This window comes from Crocodylus porosus, unplaced genomic scaffold (genome assembly GCF_001723895.1).
Source record: "Crocodylus porosus isolate Cpor-Errol unplaced genomic scaffold, CroPor_comp1, whole genome shotgun sequence".
Lineage (NCBI taxonomy): Eukaryota > Metazoa > Chordata > Crocodylia > Crocodylidae > Crocodylus > Crocodylus porosus.
The window spans coordinates 87,476,907-87,491,237 of record NW_017728918.1 but is presented as its reverse complement, the minus strand read 5'-3'; the positions used below and the strand labels follow the sequence as shown (position 1 = coordinate 87,491,237).

The 14,331-nt window shown below is 43.6% G+C and overlaps 1 protein-coding gene across 1 annotated transcript in view; it reads right to left on the bottom strand.

The window, feature by feature from the left end:
- Nucleotides 1-1,645: 1,645 nt before the first annotated feature.
- Nucleotides 1,646-14,331, bottom strand: part of ARMC2 (armadillo repeat containing 2) — a 165,676-nt gene continuing 152,990 nt past the window's right edge. Inside the window, exon 19 of the transcript XR_002101659.1 lies at nt 1,646-1,953. The gene's annotated coding sequence lies outside the window, so the exon portion shown is untranslated. The remainder of the gene's footprint in view (nt 1,954-14,331) is intronic.

Sequence of the window (14,331 nt, the reverse complement as noted above, 5' to 3'; positions counted from 1 at the left end):
TTACTGTATAGACACTGAGGTGAAGTTCCAGTGTCTATACCCTTAACTGATAGATAACCAATATTTATTATAATGTAGGCAATAGGCAAAAAAATAGGACTGGTATTTCTTTATGCAGTTAAATGAATTATGCACTTATCTGATTTGCTTGTAAGTGGATTATCCTGTGCAATCTGTCTATTCTTTGAGTGAGGTTAAGTTAGGAGGTGATTAGCTAAATAGGCTAAGGAAGCAAGGGCTAAAGGGGCATAAGGTGGAAGAACCAGGGAAAAAAATTGAGATCAGCTGTGAATGAACCATGCTCTCTGCACAGCAACAATGCTGTTGCTTTCCCATAAATTCTTGTATCTGAAAGAAATTTGGAGTACTTCTCTAGTCTTCTTGCTGTCTCTAGCTGTCCACGTGCTTCGCTGACTGGCTTTCCTGTTCTGACTTATATATGTAGCACCTTGTATTAAAGGGGCATTTTGTCAGGGGAGAGCTTGGAGTCCTGGACCTACCAGCTCAAGAACAGAGCTGGCCATAGGTAAGTAAAAGAGAACTATATAGCAGGTCTTAAATAGTATAGGAAGTCTTTTAACTTATTTATTTAGTACTTATAGGTCCTTTTAATCCATTTGACCCAGATGAGTCAGTAAAACTTCCCCCTTCCATAAACTAGGTCAGAAACCAGTGACTTGGTTAAAATGACCCCTAACATGGAATGTAGCACACTCCTATTTTGGATCACAATTTTTATGTTTTATTCTGATTGTGGGAGTAATGTAGATGCCAACAGGAGGAGGGAACTGAGAGACAACCCTTGAGGTTTGCTAAGCTGTAATTCTTAGAAGGAAAGTTGTTTAGAAGTTCCTTGAAAAGCTTGGGAACATTCTTTATACTCCTTCCCCACCCACTTCTCTCTCATAATTGCAAAAGTACTCTGGTAAACAACTTTCCAAACTGAACTAAGTCACCTAAGATAATGTAGTTCTGCACAGTGTAAACTGTTGTCTGTCAACAGCAGCAAAACCTGGAAGTTAACAGGCTGTACAGCACACAAATTGTATTCTGTCCAGAGTAATGTATACAGTGTATTTATAGAGTGCTTGTAGTTGTTACCAGGCTAAAAATATGTTCTCTTCTCCCTGGCAGTGCAGTGACAGTTTTTATCTCAGAGCCTAATTTTCTGACTCCCTGACCCAGTTCCTCTTTGTGTTCCTTTTGTATTTTATGTTTAGTTACAAACTTTCTAAGCAGCTGTCTATTCAATGGCCCCCTGAGACAACTGAGAACAAGGTGGGAAAGAGATTGTAGTTGGTGTTACCAGGAAGTTCATAGTAATGTCAAACACTTGCAAAACTGCATCAACAGCTTATGGAAGTTTTCTGTGTGTGGAGGAAGAACATAAAGGTATTGGAAAGAAAATTGCCTTGTATTTGGGGGGGGAGGGAAATGATAAAATCTGATGATGACTGAAACAGTAAGCTATTTCTGCTACTATTTGGATGTAACTGATACTTTGAACACTTGCAGAGAGAGGCCTTTGTAGAGGCTGTCTTGTACTATTTTTCAGAAATGAAATAAGTATTATTATTTCTTACAGACCTCTATGTTTGATGTTGCAGCACATCTGTGAGAGAGAATGTTGCCAATTTAACCATATTGTCCCAACAAAAATGTGTTTTATATTTATTTTTAGACACAACTTTTAATTGCAGGAAACAATAGATTTAAATAGTGCAAATCTAGAGAGACATACATACTTAAATTCAGTAGGATCACTGAAGGCATACATAGTATTTAGTAAAATCAGAGGACTTTAAAATAGTTACCATTGGGAGAGATTCGCTTCATGGGAAAAAAGGCTTGCTTGCTAAGTTCAGCTTCTGTATAATAGCTGATGATATCCCTGGCTCTTAAGTGACAAGTCTTTTCCCTGCCATGAGTGCTGGTGATTGGGGATATCTTCAGCTGTTAGACATAGACAAACATAGAACTGTAGTTATTAATCATCCATTATGAAGTTGGTGCTTTAGATTAAGTTTAAAGCTGAGGCAGAGGGAGGGAGTGCTGGGTGGAAAATATGTATGCTGTTGAAGCAACATGCATATTAAAGCTGATGGTTGAGAAGATATACCGTGACTGGAAGGGTAGCTGCACCTCAGTAATTTCATCTCTCACCTCTCAGAGGAGCTGCCAGGTGTTGAGCCATGTGACTTTATTTTTCTTGGGGAAGAATCTTGTAATTATTATACTCTTAGACCAGAAGGCACGTCTACTCCCAGTATATGCCAGCTGCATAGTACTGGGTTGTAGGCCTGTCTTTTACTTGAGCATCTGGTATGTTCCTTTTGGAAACTTGTGACCAGTTATATAGACCAACAACTTTATCTTAAAACCAAATTTCTTATTGGGAAGCTAAGACAAAGGATCAGATAAGTGTTATTTTAAAACCACCACCAACTCGACTGTATGTTTTGTCTTTTGAGAACTTCTGGATTGTTACAAGGCAAATCAGAGGGTTCTTTTTCTTCAGTTTTTTTTGCAAAAGAGCTAGTCAGTTGTCAGAATCCCCTGGATTTTTTTTTTTCCAAGTCGTTCCCTTGACACCAGCTCCCTGGTATGGCTCTACTGTGTCTTTGTCCAGGGAGGCTTCATTTAAGAAAGCCTTACTCTTTCTTGTTGGGGTCTGGGCCCAACTACCATATTTTGTGAAAAGGAGGTGAAGCCCTACGTAAAGTTTGCTCAGGGTTGCTGTGTAGTTTCACAAGATGGTCACTTTTTTCCTAGGTGTGATCAGATTTTAAGTTTTTGATTGCTTAAGATTTAGCATCACACAAGCCCCCTCTCACAGCTTTTGTTGGATCAGGTTTGCTAGAGCCTGATCCAGCATTTGTAAGCAGCCCTCAATGGAGAACACTTCCATACAATCCAACATAGAAAACTTTTGATTAAAGCCCCACATAGACATTAACACGTAGCAATTCAATTCAATTAAAAAAGGTGCATTTGTACTTTGTAAACAATGTAATTCTGCTACAAGCTTAGAATAGATTTGTATTAGAAAATGAAGTAGTCATGGAAATGAGAGACAATTAAGAGTGATGCTGCAATTAGAATGTATGGGCAGGGTAGTGTAGTCAGTTCCTTTTCTTCCCAGTCACAGATTAGGTGACTTGGACTCAATATTCAGTTCCCTGTTTTTTTCACCTGTAGGTTGTCACCAGTTCAAATGAGTCAGTTTAATGACGAGTAAAAATGGCTATCTGATGGATACATGGGATGTGTCTACACAAGATGTTTACTATGGAGTTTTCTAATTAGCTCTGCAATAAACATTTCAGTGTCTACACCTGCGGCCCCATTAGGCCGCAGGAAGCTAATAAACTCTGCACCAGGTTAGTACTTGTAAATATAAGTACTTTCCTGCTGCAGAGTTTTTGGGTTTTTTTTCATGCTCAGCAGCACATGGGTAGACACTGACCTGGCTGGCTGGACCACAAGGGTGCTTCAGTGTGGGGATTGCCTGCTGGCTAGTCCCAGTCTGAAGCACCCTTATGCCTCAACCAGCTCCTCTGCAGCTCGTTGAGCTGGACTGGAGCAGCCCTGGCCCAGGAGGTTGACACCCCTTTCCCCCCCCCCCCAGCCAGGGCTGCTTTGATGCAGCTCAAAGTGCTGCGGTCCTGGGTGCACATGTAAATACAGCGCCCAGGAGCAATCAACTCCGGTGAAATATGCAAATCACACTGGAGTGTAATGCTTTGCATTCATATGTAGATGCACCTATGGTGTTATGGTCTTTTTATGACTACAGTTGTTGTGGTGTGGACACTGATTGACATAAGAACTGGGCAAACTGACAAGCACTTTTGGCTATCTAAGGAGAAAGATACAGAATATAGCCTTTTGTTTCTAGAGGCGGGCCTGCAGGAGAGGACTGATGTACTTTGACAAAGAAGTCGTTCTCCAGAGATTCAATTTGACACTTTTTATGAGCACTGAGCTATTTGAAATATTAATCCTGAATTTAGATCCAGCCTAAATGGATCTACAGCCCTTTCTTCAGGTCTTGTTAGACCATCCTCTATAAAACCAACACCCTTGTGTGCTAGCACAACTCTCAGGATAGACCTGTCGCTGAGAGAGAGATGGTTTTGCTGATGGGAATTGAGTTGTGTCACTGAAGTGATTAGAGAAGTTTATGTGCCTGGCTGCATTAGGAGGAATGACTGGGAAGCCTGCCTACCAGTGCGTTTGCAGCCTCCAGGTCCTTCCTGTCCAAAAGAGTGCAGCATGGCTGACTTGAACAAATCTCCAAAGTAAGCCACAGCCATGTTGTATACAAAGGACACTAACTTAATGAACATCTGTTTGCAAGTTTTGGTGATCATTGTTTGGTCTTCATCAGCAGTGAAGTCTGTCTGTGTCTGCACAGGTCTTTGTCTAATTTATGTTCCTTTCCCCAAATGGAGTCCCTTCTCAACACTTAGAGGTATGTTGATGTTTCGATTTGTAGTCCTCTTTTTTTTTTTAAACAAACCAGCAAGTAATTGGGATAGGACAGCCTGGCACCTGTCTTATTAAAACAGGTTTAAACTCCCCTCCCCAACCTTCCCTTCCCCCCCCAGAAACAACAAACACAACCTCCTCATCTCAAGTGTAAAATACCATAGTCCTGTGTCTCAGAAGAACGTATTTGTTTCTTATTATAATTAAATCTGATGGTACGAGCCCAGTTTGATAGTATCATTGCTGGGCTTGTTTTAATACTAATTCCTCATTGCTTGTTTTAATACTAATTCCTTACTCTGTTTGTTGTTTGAAAGATGCTCTGAATCACACTATAATACTGGATAACATCATTGTGAAAATACTGATTCTGTTGTGAAAACCAGAGCATTTTCAACACATGTATTGCTTGTATTTTTTGTGTGGCTTTTGCATATGTGCATCTGAGTGGATATGTGCAGGGTGCTGCTTTTGGAACATAGGATTTTTAAGGTGAGGTTCAATAAGCAATAACATTAGTGGCCTAAAAGGATGGTATCATAAAGAAGAAGGGCCACCTACTAAGTAAAACCAGTCTATTTAAAAATAATGATATGAAAGGAACAGCAGTTTAAAGGCTTATTTCCATTTTTGTGGTTAACTAAAAAAACCCCACAAAATGAAACCAAAAAACCTGAAGCCACTTTCATGACTTTCCACTGAAATGCCAAGAGATTGCCTCAAATATTTTTATGATTTGGTCTCAGCAACCACTTACCCACTTAGTTTCTTGTATACATAATACCTGTACTATTAAATGTGGTCAAACAGCAGGCACTTGCCTTGCAAAGCCCTCAAAAGTTTCTGCAATGCTATCGATGTTCCATATAAATTGCAGAAATCCTCATATGATTTGACAGCTTCTTTACAAGTCTTAACTCTTTGTGGCTTACAGCACTGTTTGTGTTTATTCAGGGTATGGAGGGCAGGACACAAACTTAGTAAAAACCTTGCATGTATTTAGGGAATCAGACCCCAGCATGCACATTGATGGGTACTCCCAGCAGTTTTGTCCTTAACCTGCAGTCCAGGGAAGGTTTCCATGACTTAAATAGGCTACACAGGTAGATGAGGATTGGGAGGGTGTAAAGGTGATGTAAAATTACCATAACCACCCCCCATTTAACTTAAGGTGTGAGTTCTCTGTTGTGCCTCGACCATATTCTTTCTCATTTCACAATGAGTCTTAAGTTTTGCTCTTTATGAAAATGTAATATTTTCGAGCAATTTGATAAGTCTGTCTCCTGACATCATTGCATGTTGTTAAATAGATATAGATATTTACAAGTTACAGGCAAATTTATTGGATAGCATAGTGTCAATTCAACCTGGCTTCATTTTGTAAGACTTGCTAGTTTCAAGTTTGAGAGTGCACAAGTCGGAAATATGCTTGAGGAGGTTGGACTCCACCGATCTCTTGAAGTCAAGCCTTGTACCTGTTTATCTGATCTCTGATTGGCTGGGCCTGTTGCTAGGCTCATTTCTTTGTTCTTAGGCAAAGTTTGAAAGTCAAGTATGATCTATTTGAACTATGCTTGGCTGCTTTTCTCACTTTAGTCTCCTGATTCACACTTGCTCTATTTGTTCATTGCCACTGTACCCTAAGTAGGTCTAATAGATACGTTTTTAGCTTTGACCCAGAGTAAATACGTTTCCTCACTGGTTGTCCTGTACTGGTAACTCTTTGCTCTTTGTATTTGTATTTGACAAATGTTTCTGACAAATAGAATAGGTTAATAAACAATTTGGTTAAAGGTTTTAATTTTTTTTGTCTTTTCAAGAAATTTAAACTTATACTGCAGTGGTAATAAGCTTACCATTTAAACTGGGATGAGGAAAAAATCACAGAAATAATGACTAAAATATTAAATGAAAGGAAATGACTATAATGCATAGCAGTATAAGAATACTGCAATGTAAGTACAATTCAGAAGTCTGCCTTTGCTCAGTACACTTCATAATTGCAGGGCCCACAGTATGCATACAGTAAACGCTACATACATGTAGACGTTAAGGGGAAAAAAATCCGGTGTTTGATGTATTCTCTTGGCAAACAATTTTTTCAATGTCTTGTTGATTCACAGTGTTCTCAGTAACAGTGTTTGCATTATAGAATCATAGCAAATTAGGGTTGGAAGGGACCTCAGGAGGTCATCTAGTCCAACCCCCTGCTCAAAGCAGAACCATCCCTAGCTAGATCATTCCAGCCAAGGCCTTGTCTAGCCGGATCTTAAAAACCTCTAAGGATGGAGAATCCACAACCTTTCTGGGTAACCTGTTCCAGTGTCTTACTACCCTCCTAGTGAGAGAGTTTTTCCTAATATCTAACCTAAATTTCCCTTGGTGCAACTTGAGAGTATTACTCCTTGTTCTGTTATCTGCCACCAGTGAGAGTAATCTAGCTCCATCCTCTTTGGAACGACTCTTCAGGTAGTTGAAGGCTGCTGTTAAATCCCACCCCTGCCTTGCCAGACTAAATAAGCCCAGTTCTCTTGGCCTCTCTTCAAAAGCATGTGCCCCAGCTCCCTAACCATTTCCATTGCCCTCCAGTGGACTCTCCAATTTGTCACATCCTTTCTGTAGTGGGGGGCCTACAGCTGAACACTGTATTCTAGCTGTGTCCTGACCAGTGCCAAATAAAAGAGAATAATCACTTCCCTGGATCTGCTGGCAGCGCTCCTACTAATGCAGCCCAGTATGCCATTAGCCTTCTTCACCACAAGGGCACACTGTTGGCTCATATTCAACTTATTGTCCACTGGTAACCCCCAGGTCCTTTTGTGCAAAGCTGCTGCTTAGTCATTTGTCCCTAGCCTGTTGTGGTGCATGGGATTGTTCCATCCTAAGGGCGGGACTTTGCACTTCTTATTGAACCTCATGAGAGATCTTTTGGTCCAATCCTCCAATATGTTGATGTCTCTGAATCATAGATTTCATAGACATTAGGGCTGGAAGGGACCTTGGGAGATCATCGAGTCCAGCCCCCTGCCCAAAGGGCAGGAAGTCAGCTGGGGTCATAGGATCACAGCAAGATAAGCATCCAGTATGGGTCCCAGGTCACCGCTCCAGAGCCTAGCCCTACCCTCCAGCATATCTACTGCTTCTGCCTGCTTGGTGTCAGCTGTGGAGGGTGTGCTCCATCCTGTCTTCTGGGTTGTTGATGAAGATACTGAACAAAACCAGCTCCAGGACTGACCCCTGGGACACTACTTGATACTGGCTGCCAACTAGATATCGAACCATTGAGCTCAAGCCCTTTGAGCCCACAGATCCAACCAGTTTTCTCTCCATCTTGCAGTCCATTCACTCAATCCATACTTCCTTAGTGTGCTTGCAAGAATGTTATGAGAGACCATATCAAAAGTCTTACTAAAGCAGAGGTATATCATGTCCACTGCTTTTCCCACATCCACAGAACCAGTCATCTCATCATAGAAGGCAGTCAGATTGGTTAGGCATTACTTGCCCTTGGTGAATCCATGCTGACTGTTCCTAATCACCACCTTCTCCTAGTGCTTAGAAATGGATTCATTAATGCAGGTGTCAAAGTGCTAAAAACTGTTGAAAGAGTTAGTTTGATACTCAGATATGAGACAGGCCTGTTCTTTTGCTTCCGTCTAATCAGTCACTAATGCTGTCATGACATCTATATAAGTTTTGGAACTGTAGTTCTCAACCTGTTTGGACTTGAGGCCCCTTGCAGAGGGGCTAGGCAGTGGAGATGGGGAATCATTCAGACAGGAACATGACTGAGACCTGCATTTACCTGGTTATCTCATCACACCTCACCAAAAGCACTCTTCAAAGGATCTGGGGCAGATCTCAGGGTGCCCTGGAACTGTTCTAGAACATGGATATAGTCCTGTAACAGGAAGCCAGAAGACTCCTGTTACTTTAAGAGGAAAGAGGTATCAAACAGGCAGGTCATCAGACACAGAGGGAAACTCCTGTGAGTGCCCACAGTCACATGACTGGATGGGGCCGGGCTTAGGAGACGCAGGGCATTTATAGACGTGCTCGGGGGGGACTTTAATTCACAATGCTTTGAGAGCTGTACTAATTAAAGCACCCGGAGCATCACATGTATCGGTGTTTGACGAGCTTTAGTTAAAAGTGCCCCTGCTGCCGTTTTTAAGCGCAGGGGTGCTGATACACAAGATGCTGCAGTGCGGTAATTACCATGCTCCAGCTGACTTGATGAATTGAGTCTGCTGCAGCATGCTGGAATTGCAGCACATTGGAGCAGCCTCCCTGCACATGTATAGGAGCCCTTAAAGTCTGTGCCTGAGAGCAAGCAGTCAATCTGACCCTGTTGGCTATAGCATTCCTGCCCTGGAGAGCTGCAGTGAGAGGCTCTGCTGCTCCTAGAATGCCTGTTAGTGCTGGTAAGATGCTAAAGGTGTGTTACAATGGGGATAGGAACTAAGATGGGGAAGCTTGGCAGACAGCCAGTTGTCTTGGAGTTTTGTTAGAGCCTGAGTACTTCTATGTTTTGCTTGAGTTTGACTGGTGGCTTGGGTTTGGGACTAGTAGGGGTGAAAGGGGGGTCCCAGTAGTGCCAGAGAGACATGGAGCTGGAGCCAGAGTGCGCTCATAGCCCAGGTAAGGGCAGATGTGGGGCTGGAGCCCAAGTGCACTGGGTCTAGGCTAAAGGCCTAGCCAGAGCAGAGGGGTGGAGGCCAGGAATGCCAAGGCTCTGACAAGGGAGTGGAAGTCTGAGGTGGCCTGGTAGTTTGGGCAAAGCACCCACCCGAATGATGATTGGAAACACCTGCAAGGCATGGGGACAGCTGTATGGGAGTTTTAGAAGTTGTGCCCTTAAGGTGATGAACAGTGACACTGGCACTCATGAGATCTTGCTTGGGGAGATGTGGGGCAGCCTCCTCTTCTAAAGACATAATTCCATCAAAGCATGACAGGTGAGCTAAAGGGGAGATTGTCCAAAGGAAGCAGAGAGGACCTAGGGCGGAGAGGATACTCTAGGGGCATTACAGCCACCCCTGGAATAGGATCCTGTTACAAGTCTCTTTTGAGGCCAGTCAACTTGGATACCATTCACTGGTAAACTTTTTAAAGAAACATTAGCCCTTCTGTTCAAATGGAGTAGGCTAAAGATTGAATTGAACAGAAAACCACTTAGGACAAACATAATAAGCAGAAAATACAGGATGCATCTGTCTACTCTGGGAGAGTTCTCTTGGTGCAGAGGTATTGGTGGCATGGAGGGGAAACTGCTTAAAGCTTAAAAGTAAATTAATAGGGGTTGGGGTGATGGTGGGTCAGTTGGTGTCTTTTCAGTGTGAACAATACCTAGAGAATGAGGCAAGTTGTATGAATGAATGAATTCAGAATGAATAAGTGGGAGATAATGTCAGAGGCCCTATAACAATGAAACCTAGTTTTGCATCCACTGCTTTCTACAGTTTTAGAAAGTCCTTCATTTGCTACTCTAGTGCTGGCAGTAGGCTTGGCACTATGTCCAGCAAATGGATCTGAAGACAGACCCTGCCCAGGGATGTTACTGTCTAATGCTCTTAAATAAAATAAGGAGACCATCAGGACCCAGAAAGCAGTGTATGTTTAAAGCTCACTTGATCTCTTTTCTTATAATTTTCTCCAAGCTTCTAGCCTACCCTTTTCTGATGCAATGTTAAGTTAAAGAAGGCATATTTCTTGGGTTACAGATGACCTGCAGAAACAACATAAAGACACTGAAAATCTGTTAGTTTTTATTCCCTGCTGCTCACAGGCATCTGGGCATGTACCTGGATGTATCAGACATAAGAGAATAGATCTCCAAAATGGTTCCTGAAGCTCTTTATTTAGCTCATGGTATTTCCAAAGCACACTATGGCTGTGTCCAGATGGGCACAGTTGTGCAGTATGTGGTGCCACAAACCTATGGCACAGATTCCCTGGGGACAAGTAGTAGTGGTACAAGGTGTGCAGTTGCTACTTGTCCCCAGGGAACCAAACGATCATGCTCACCTGAACATGGTGTAGAAAGCCTTCTTGGTCCACAACAAAGTTCTCTTCGCAAGGAGTTAATTATAACCAGTATAACTATAGTATAATGGTACCAGACTATACCTATACATTTCCCCAGATAGGCAGTCCCTTAGATTCTGGCCCTCCTTACTGTGGACAAAAACTTGGCAGTATAAACCTCAATGGCTCAAAAACAAAAGTCAATTAAAAGTCAGGTTCCGTTTTATTTCAGCATTCTTGGGAAACCCAACTCCTGCTCTGAAATCCTAGACCCAGGGGGTGCCTATACACAAGTAGGGAAGCTGCACCAATATGCTACAATTTCAGCATCTTGAAACAGGCTCAATTAATTGGGTCTGGTAGAGTGTGGCAGTTACCACACTTCAGCAGCCTGTGGTGTCTTGCGTATTAGCATCCACACGTGTCAAAGTGGTGGTGGGGCACTTTATCTAAAGCTTATCAAACAAACTTTAGATGAAGCGCCCCTGCCACCATTTTGAAGCTTGGGGATGCTGCTACACAAGATGCTCTCAGAGCTGCTCTAATTAATTAAATCTTGTGTCGTCGTGTCTGTCCCCCTCCCCCCCCCGGGCCACTGCCGAAGCACGTGTATAAATGCCCATGGGGCTTAATTCAGAGTATGGGTATTGATAGCAATGAGGCTAGATGTTGCCTTCAATTTTTTAAATTTTTTAGTGTTTGCATTGGGTTCGATTGCCAGGCCATGTAGCGCCTTATATTTAAACACACTTTTATAAGAAATTAAATGAAATCAAGTGTCTTTAGTAGATGATTATGATGAGAGCTCCTGCAGGGGAATGGTCTGGCAATCTGCCCAAATACTAGCTTTGTATCTGGTGTTCTGCAACAAAATTTGAAAGTGTTTCTGCTTGGATAATTTTGCAATGGAAAGAATTTAAAATTTTTGGTCCCAAACCTGTAACTTTTAGGTATGTGTGTTAACTTTTCACGAATGAGTTGTCCTTGTGACTAACTCCTTAAATAGTTTTAATGTAAAGTTAAGCCTGAGCATAAATGTTTGTATGATCAAGGTCTTTAACTGTGTAACTTTATATCTGATTTGCCTCCTTGCAGCTTAATATAATACAGTTTGGACTATGATGTTATGAAGTCTCATTGTAAGCATTTTTATGATGAGAATAAATGTACTAGAAATAGCCAGGAGGAAACTATATCTTGTGAGGATTTCTCTAGTTAAAACAAATGTTGCACAACATTCTTGTTTGGTCATAAGGGTAACAGAACTTAAATGGAAAGGACTGTTTACCTGTTTTTGTTTTGCTTTATCCTATTTAACACCCTCGCATAACAGTCCTAAAGTCACATAATACTCTTACTTAGCAGTCCTGCAGTCTCTCTGGGTGGAGAGAAAAGATCAATATCTAACTGGAATTATAGTACATATTTGTTGTGTGTTGATTAACATTTGACTCCAGTAGTTCAATTCTATCATAAACCTAAGGAAAACTTAACCGTATGTCCTATACTGATAAATGCCATCATGCAAACTGTTCTATCCCTGTTCACACTGTGTTTTTTCTTATCATGCAAGAAGTCCTGGTTGCCCACATCCACACTGTGCTTCCTGATACTCAGGCAGGCAGTGCTAGGATTTGTGAAGGTTGGTTTCTTGGAACCATACAAAGTAAAACCCTTGTGCAAATTGGTCTGTTGTGCATTGTAGGAGATTGTCTGTCTTTTCTTAATGGGCCTAAAGGTGAAAAATATTAGTTCCCCATGATGTACAGCTTTGTCACCCTGGAGTGTTGTTCACCTTTGTGCATTTGTAACAATGCATAGACAGTGGATCTACTGGAGGTGCTCCCATGTGGGGCAGCTAGTCACAGATACTGGAAGGCCCTATAGGCAATACAAATGTGAAAGTGTGTTTTGGATGTGAAAGCTGTGGAAGTAGTGTACAAGTCAAAGGTTTGGGCAACATGATGCAGCTGACTCGAGATATCTGCATGCTTGGGGGATTAGGCTTTACTACTCGTCTCCTGGAGGAAACAGGTTTTCATGTGGTAATAGAAGGTAGGGGCAGGAACGCAACCCCAACAAGTAGATAATTAGCAGTGTAGACTTACCAATGGCTAATTCCTAAACAGAACTCAAAGTAGTGCATAATTAACTGGTAGAACTCATTGACACAGGAGCCTGTATAGGCAGACAGTATAGCCAGGTTCAAAAAGGGACTAGATAAAGTCATGGATGATAAATCTATGAACAGCGCTTTAATAGAACAGTCAGACATATATCCTCTGGCCTCTCTGAATCAGTGATGGTGGATGCGTGGGAGGGTAGGACAGGGGATGGATTAGTCTAGTTATGCCCCAGACTCATGTTTTCCCTATAAAGTACCCCCTCCTGCCAGTGTTGGAGACAAGCCTGTTTGGTATCCATAGGGAACATGGGTATGGGCCCACACAGAAATTGTTGGTACACACTTAGCTCCCTCTGTTGTTAGAGAGGGTTGCTAACAGAATTTTTTAGACAACTAATGCAAAAACTGGGATAGGAGTAGGGGTCAGAGGTTAATAATGGGTGCTCCAAGAGGGGATGCTGAGCAGAGCACACGAGCCACTGCCTACTGGCCCTCAAATGAGTCCATGAAGCCAACGGACACTGCCCAGTGAAACTCTCCCTGGGGTGTGACCAGCTGAAGACCGGAAGACAGTCCCACAGTCACTGGGGGTTCCCACAGTCAGAGCCTCCTTCCTGGTGAGGTATCAGTGTCAGAGATGGGCCTGTTGCAAGGGATTGTGGGCTGTTGCCCACCAAGAAGAGCCATAAGCCTTTAAGAAAAGAACAGCTAATTTCTTGGGGGGGTCAGGAAAAAGACAGGCAAAATAGGCATGGGAACAGTGGTCAAAGGTTCAGGATGGGTGCACGAAGTGGGGACACCACCCAGAGCCTGCTGCCCCCTGAATGAGTCTGAGGAGCTAGTAGGCATGGCCCAGTGGTGCTCTACCCAGAGATGTGAATGGACCAGGGCCAGGAAAATGGCCCCACAGGCCCTGGGGGTCCTCCTTGCCAGAGCTACCTCCTTGGTCAGGAATCGGTGTCAAAGACCCACCTATTTGATGTGCCAAACAATCACGGGCTTAGGCCTGTCACAGAGTACTGTAAGCCTCCTTTAATAAGGGAGGCCCTTGGGGCCATGTCCGCTAATTCTGGGGAACAGCTAAAGGGAAAACAGGAAGGGGAGTGAGGTCATGGGCAAATAACAAGGGAAGCGGCAGAGGACACTGAGCAGAGCATGCTGGCCAGCACCCGCTGCCCCCAAATGAGTCAAGGGCATTGCCCAGTGAAACTCTGCCCAGAGATGTGAATGAACCAGGGACTGGAAAATGGCCTCACAGTCTCCAGAGGTCCTCCTGGCCAGAGCCCCCTTCCTGGGGAGGTGTCAGGATGTGAGCCGCCTGGCTGCCAGGCTAGCGGCACTGTTGGCCTGGCCCAGGGCTTGTATGACTCGAGGGTGGGTACTGGAGCTTGTCCTTTTACCAGGGTCCGTGAGGCTGGGGCTCTGTGCCTGCTCCCCCCCACTACCTCCGTGTCTTTGCCAGAACAGAACCCCGCCCCCCCGCCTCGAGCCTGCCTGCGCGCACCCGGCTTCCCCAGCCCGCCCCGGATGCAGCAGCAAAGACCGGGCACGAGCACCGCCACCCTGCGCCCTGCTTCTTGCTGGGCCCGGAGCAAGGGGGGGCGTGTGTGGGTGTACACGCACACGCACAGGGAGGCGGGTCTGGAGCGCCCTACTGTGACCCCCCGCGCGGCATTGGCAGCAGGGGC